This window comes from Atta colombica, unplaced genomic scaffold (genome assembly GCF_001594045.1).
Source record: "Atta colombica isolate Treedump-2 unplaced genomic scaffold, Acol1.0 scaffold176, whole genome shotgun sequence".
NCBI lineage: Eukaryota > Metazoa > Arthropoda > Insecta > Hymenoptera > Formicidae > Atta > Atta colombica.
The window spans coordinates 1,468,176-1,475,784 of record NW_017259267.1 but is presented as its reverse complement, the minus strand read 5'-3'; positions in this window follow the sequence as shown (position 1 = coordinate 1,475,784).

Here is a 7,609-nt window from a genome sequence, read left to right as displayed (position 1 = left end):
ATGCGGAGATCTTCTTCGTGAATACTGATAAAATTAATTGTTAAATTAATCAAATGTTAAAATATATGAGAATTGTGTTAAAAAAAAAGTACAGTTTTTGCATAAATAGCGAAAATAAGAATTGAGACAATTGAATCACTCCATATGCATGTATACGCGAATTAAAATGTAATGTAAAACATAAAAAGAAGAAACGAAGTGCGCTGTATAATCGGGATAAAGGAAAGAAGATAACAAGAACAAGATAAAAAGATAGAAATCAAGAAGGAGGAAAGGGACAAGCGAGACAAGAGGCGAGCACGATGTTAGAGGAAGAACTTACTATGGCACCGCTCAGCTTAATAGGCGAAGCAGGCATCGACTCACCCCATACGGCCCGACGAAGAGAGGCAATTTTCTTTATTTCACAGCGTATAATTATATTAAGCAACAGTGACATTCATTCATTTCATAAAAGCGAAAAAATGAAAGGCTCAACTTTTCAGGATTTTAACATCGATGGATCGAACGAGCGGGGGCGATGTGTATCCTAGCGGAGCTTTTCATCGGATTGGAAAAACTCATGCGAGCCAATCGAGTGTGCCCCGCGTCGCAAATATCGTTCGCGATGTTTCTCGCGTTTCATGGATTGTTTTTCGTTTCTTCTTGCCCCATACCCGGCGAACAGTAATATCGACTGCGGAAAGCAGTTGATACTCGGCAGTCACGAGAAAGAGGGATCCCTTCGCATTCCCTTCGCATTTCGTTCTCAGACTTGATAAATCTCCTAATGTCTTTTTCGCTCTTTCTCTGTTCCCCGATTTCTTGCGCTACATTTCTTCTTTCTTATAGTTCTCATTGCATGTATCGTAACTGGTACGACAGTCTTCTTTCTTTCTTAAACTCCTTCGCACGATAACTTTTGTCTATATTGAGTTGTTCTTACATTGAGATATATACGACTGAAACAGTAGTTTCAAGCATAAGCTTAATAATATAATTATAAAATTTCATCTTTTTTATCGCTGTATTTTGTTAAATCATTTATCAGACATAACACAAAAATTAATAAATTACTATCATATATGTAACTAAAAAAAAAAAAAAAATAAATAAATAAAAAATAAAAATTCCAAAGTTAAATCATACTAAAAAAATTAATGTTATCTGTATTTAATTTTTCACGTAAATTTCATATAACACTGAACCTATTTTCAATTATTTATCTTGCCTGAATTTCGAAAGTCATCTAGGAATTATTTTCTCTGAAGCACTGTTTGAGAAAGAAAACCAGCGAGCTTTGATCTCGCTCCTTGAGATCCTCAGAATTGTACGGGTAAATAAATATCCCGGTAATTCGATGCGAGCCCATTAGAAGAAAAACAAAAGAATCTGAATGGGACGGAGAAATTTTCCAGCAGATAATTGAAATTGGAGACGCATTACGCTCTTTCGAGTACCTAACTGGGAACGTACTCCGCTTTCTGCGAGTACAAGCTGTGCAACTCGCCAATACAATACTTTTAAAAGTTTCTAAATATAACGATAAAATGAAATAACAATCCATTGTTTCTCTCGTCGCACTCAGTTTTATATTACTTATAATCCCTTAAAATATACATTTCCATCAATTCGTGTTACTTTGTTTACCGTTCATGAAGCTTTCTGTTGCCCCATCAGACAAACACGAAACTTTCTTCTCGTAATAATATCGCAAACAGAGAAAATTGCATAACTGCGTCTTCTAATTGAACGGTATTATGTAACGACAAGTTATACATAATAACAGCAGTGTTTGGAAAGATAATAAACGCGAAACTTTAATAAATAATTAAAATTTTATTTCTTTATATTTTTTGCTGGATTTTAATAATTGCCAGGTTTAAATATATGAAGCTTAAATAACTTTGGTTTGCTACTATAAAGAGTTTAATAAAATGAAAATATAATTCAGGCCAAGTTATTTATCCATAACCTCATCTAATTTTTATTCTTTTTTTTATTCTTTTATCCTATCTAACTGACAATGAGCAACATGTCATTTCGCATCAAATGTGCCAGTTATCAAAGTTGATTCGTGCATAGTGCGCGATAGTAAGACATATCTGACATAATACGTGCTCAATAGAGGCATCGCAGCGTACGCGAAATATACTGAGACGTAATTTGTGGATCGTTGCGTTAGCATGAGCATTTAAGCGACGTTTTCGGAAATTACGATGGGATGTACCTCGCGCAGGTGAGGAGGTTTTTGCATAAATTGTAATTAACATACCATCAATTATGATTATGACGGACACGCGTGTGGCAAGGTAGATTAATGTTTATGGGTAGCAAGCTTTATGGTCAAGAGTAATGCGAGGCGCGCAAGGTGCCAAACTGGAAATTAGATCGTAGCGCAAAGGATTTACGGTAGCTGGTAACATCAGGTAACAACGGTGTAACACTTACTGTGAAATTAATGTTAAGCCAGCAATCTCTGTTGCACGTAATGTATATGAATGTTACATGAAATATACATAGATCTTACATATGTATATACTTTGTCAATTCTGACACATCATCATTATTTTACATATGCAATTTTTAATTCACTTTCTATAATTCTTTTGGAAAAACAATCAAATTTACAATTTATTACATATTTCATTAGTATACACATAAATGACGAATGAGATAAATAGAACTATTATTAAAGTATATTGCATGTGTGAGAGAATAAGAATTTTGTATTATAACTGTTGAATTGCGTAATATCCATAAAGCGGTTTAATAATTTGACTTTATAAAGAGTAATATTTTATATTATATGTACATGTTTTTATAAATTAAAAATAGAGCTTGTAAAAATTAACGATCGGATCGATGGTCGCCGGATGCTATCAGCTTAATGACCGACGCACGTTACAGTCGATAAAACCGACAGTCAAGCAGGGGACAGAGTTATCGCGTATTGACAATATTTTACAATAAAGAGGTAATATACGGGGGATTTAGTTTATATTTGAAAGTTTCATCGTTATGGGTTGTGCAGTAGCTATTCTTATAGAACGCAAAGTTAAACCCACATGGAGCTCATAGAGAGAACGGCGCTTCTACTCTTCACACTAACGTGCTTTATAGTTCATCTACATCGGATACCATGGGGTGTTATTAGAACTTTTCAGTCGTATAAATCTGAGCTCGCGATGATACGACTTCCTGCAAGGATGCTCTCTAAGCCATCATAGATCCTTTAAAAACGTTAAAAAGGCTCACAAAGTTTTCCAATGCTAATAGATTTTTTATGCCCATATCTACATTGATTAGCTGTATATTACTTTAGTTTTAAAAATATGAGATATCTAAATACACTGGAGAAAACTTTGTGGTTTTTGCGACTATAAATTACAGGATAAAATATGATTATGCTAGGAGCTTCATTTTTATGATTATTGCTGCAATAATAATAATAGTAATATAATTTTAATTTTAAATGCATTGTGGATGATCTAATAGAAAGATCGAAATGTCATTATTATGGAATGCGAATTTATAAAATTATTTGCACAAAACATCCTGCGTTGACTTTCATGGTTCTATCTTATTATTATAAATATTACTAATATTATTATTATTATATTATTAAATATAGTAATAAAATAATAAAAATGGAGCTCCTAATCATAATTTTTAACCATGTAATTATAGTCACAACTACTAAAAACTGTTGTTCCAGTTTAGTATGCATACTAAAAAAAATATGTGTGTATACTGAAGCTATATCTTCGATTTTTAAATTTAAGATAAATTGATTAAACTAATGATCCGGCGGTTACCTATAGCGATCTTGGCCGTTTCGAGATATCAGTATTGTAACTTATGTATTCGGTTTCAGTTGAGCTTTTGGTTTGAGAAATCATAATAAATCTCTGTCGTTGGCGAGATAATATTGCGAGAAGGTAAGATTCACGTCCGTAGCGCATATCCGGGAATTTGAGAGCGAATGGCAGGGATTACAGCGCGCGGCCACACGCTTTGAAACTTAGTGGTTTTAAGGTGCGCGCGCGACGCAGGAGACGTGTCGACCAAACGAATGGTCTTCCTGCTCGCGGAAGCATTTCATGCAAATTTGTCCCAGTGCGATGTCACTCGTACTTTCCAGTCTGCGTGGTAACCAGCGACCTACTTTCCGTCTTCGCGCCCTCCTCGAGAGACGCTCGTTCTTTGCACATACAAAGTACCCGGGGACTCTTCCTAACATATAGTCTGCTTGAGCGCTGCGCTTCGTTACAATTAATTAAATATTAAATTATATGATTACGTCGTCGAGAAAAAGCGTACAGCTTTAAAATAGGCGCGCGTGAAAATACAGCGCGGATTAATTACAATCGAATTTCAATACATTTTTGTATCTCATTTAATAATTGTTATGTAAAATATGTGAATAAAACATGTGAAACATGAAATTAACTGAGAAAATAGAAAGTTCTGTCTTTCAGTTATATAATTTCACTGTCGTATTTGCTATTTTTGTTTTCACTTTTATTCTCATATTTCGCGTTCCGTTTTCGCGCGGCGGGCGTGCATGCATGCGCGCAAGTTTCAAACACCGAGATACCCCATTTAGCCACGCCGCTAAAAATAACTAGCGGCTTTTACGAGTGCGTCTTGAAAAATTGTTCACATGCATAGCGAAATGAAGTACGGCAGGTGCGAAACGTCGCGAAGAGCACACGTGCGTGTATCTGCTGCCGAAAATACTGCCGATCGTATCGCGCCATGTCACGCAAACCACCCGGATTTTTAATACACTGACGCTATAACGCGAACCCTCTCGTCGCGTATATTCTATTTTTTTCCCTCCATGGGCCACAAAGTGCGTGTGCGGCGATCTAAAATTAGGATGATACGTTTCCCACGTCCCTATCTGCCGGTCAATTACCACCCTCGTCGAGAGCATCGATAAGGATTCTTCGGCTAATTGCAGCGGGGGGAATAGAAGAAGTTAATGTGTCACCGTTTTATAACACTATCGCTTTATTCCTCGCTTGCGTGGCCCGAATGCATGCTTTGTCGTATTTACGCGTACGCGTGACTGAACCAACAAATGCTTGCCGTTTGAAGCGTACACGCTTTATCGTTCGGAATTATCTATGATGGATTTTCGGATATGTAACTGTTTAAAAATCGTGTACTCAATTTTCATGCAGCGGCTGGCTGCATATCGTATATAAATGATGGTACAAAAACAATTTTAATACCTCGTTTGTATGTACAGCACGATATTTGGATTTAAAACGATGTTAGAATTTTTGAACGGATGAGTAGAGTCCCAGGATAGAAAATTACTTTTCAAATATAACAAATTGCATTTCATATATGTCTTTTCAATTTTCTCGAAAACTTAACTCTCGTAAGCTTAAAAGTCAATTTATAATAATTTTTATATCTCATACAAACAATATTGTCTCTTTCTCGCTAATACTACAATGTCTAATACTTTTCTAATAATAATAGTTAATATCGGACTTATAAAAAGATTTATAAAAATGCAAATAATCTGTTTCTATACATTTTTTCGAATAACGCTTACATTTATCTTTTTTTTTATTCGCACCTAAAGCTCATACCTATAATCGTTATTGAATAATAAAAGCTTATAAGATGAGATAATCAGAATGAATATTCGTATCTTGAAATGCAGATGATTTAATAATCACTGTTTGATTAGAAGTGAACTGTGAGAGTGTACTCAGGAAACGAAATGATTGCTAATATTAAACCTGTTATTAAAGTATTATAAGATTTCTCAATGCTACAAACGCGATAAAATGATTATTAAATTTCACTTAACTTCATTTAAAAAATGTAACTAAGTTATAAATAAATAAAGACAAATTTAAAACATTAAAATAAAACTTGTATAAATAAAAATAAAAGTAAAAATAAAACTGACTTATATAAATAAATATAATAATTATTGATTTGTTTTTTAGTATTTAATTAAATTAGTTAGAGAAAATACATTTGACTTTAAAATATTTCTCATAATTTTTTTATTCATTCTTGTAATGTATTTAGATAATTGTAACATGCATATCGAAAAAATTTCTGTATATTACTTTCTATTCTTGATATCAATTTATATTATTTATAATATTTTACAATTTTCCGATATAATTTTATTTTCACAAGTTTATTACTTTAAATAAAATACAATTTCTCACTCATCGATATAATGCGCAGAGCGGAGTTGAAAGACGAACTATATTATAAAATAAAATTGTATTTGTATCCAAATTCTAGAAACGCTCAAAATAATTACTGTATTCGATAATAATCATTGTAAATAAAAAATATATTTAAATCAGATATGTTGTAATTAAATTAATAAATAACAAATAAAATAACAAATAATTAAAATTTAGTAAATAACAAACAAAATAACAAATAATAAACTATTTAACGGCTGCTCCATCGGCACTCAATATCTCCCAGACTTTTGAGAGAAGTCGATTGTTATATTGTATCTTCAAATAAACTAGGTAATAATTTATTTAGAGTGTGTTCCACTTAACAATCGCAAGTATCATTTTATTCTTGTTGTCATCAAATATTAAACAAAAATGAAATAATGAATGCTAGCATTGCGAACGTTAAGTGAAACGTACGTCTATAAATAGATAAACAAAAGGGTAAAAGAATAATTGCAAAAAGAGGAAGAGAATAAGAGAGTGAGCTGAAGTTTATCGAAAGAGGGAACAACCAGCTTTAGTCTTTCATTAACAGAAGATTCACGAAAGTGGTTATTTGCGACCATGTGAATTAGTCAAAATATGATAATCGCACGACACCTTGCGTTCTTGACTTTAATTGCATGCAACATAATTAAGTGCAGTTTATTATTTTATGTTGCAAGGAAAGAAATACGATTCGCTTGATAATCGCAATTTCTCATAAATTAATACATCGAACAGCAGATCTAGAATAAAAAATTGATTGACAGAAAAAATTGACAAATCCAAAGCACCGAATGTATGTCATGCAATTGATAAATGTGAGGTTGTACTTATTAATTAAAAGCGTCATGACATAGCATAATTCGAGAATCGATATGTTTTATATATAAATATTTGTAATATTTTATTTATGACCTGAGAATTTAAAAATAATATCATATATATAAAGTGATGTAATTATTAAAGTCAAAATAACAGCTAATGAAAGAAAAATGCAATGAATCTTTTGAAATTTAATCAAAAATGCTTTATTCTTTCTTTTATTAAAAATTAAAAAGATTGATTTTTTATTTAAAACTTTGTTTAAATAATTTTTTAAAATATATTTTTTGATTATTTTAATACAATATATTTTCATTATTTAATCTATTATTTAATCTATTTAATATATTTTTTATTATTAAATCAAATGCTTATTTAATGAAAAAATTCATTTTTGTTTTAATCAAAAACAATTTTACACATAACCCACTTTATTATTTTCACTTTCCTTTTGATAGAGTTTTGATTAATCTTAAGTCTTAAAATGAGTAAAATTGTGCAACATTAATAAAAAAATAAAATACAAATAATTACGAAAAATGTCACGATTTAATTTTTTTTTCTATTTTATTAAAATCATAAAATTT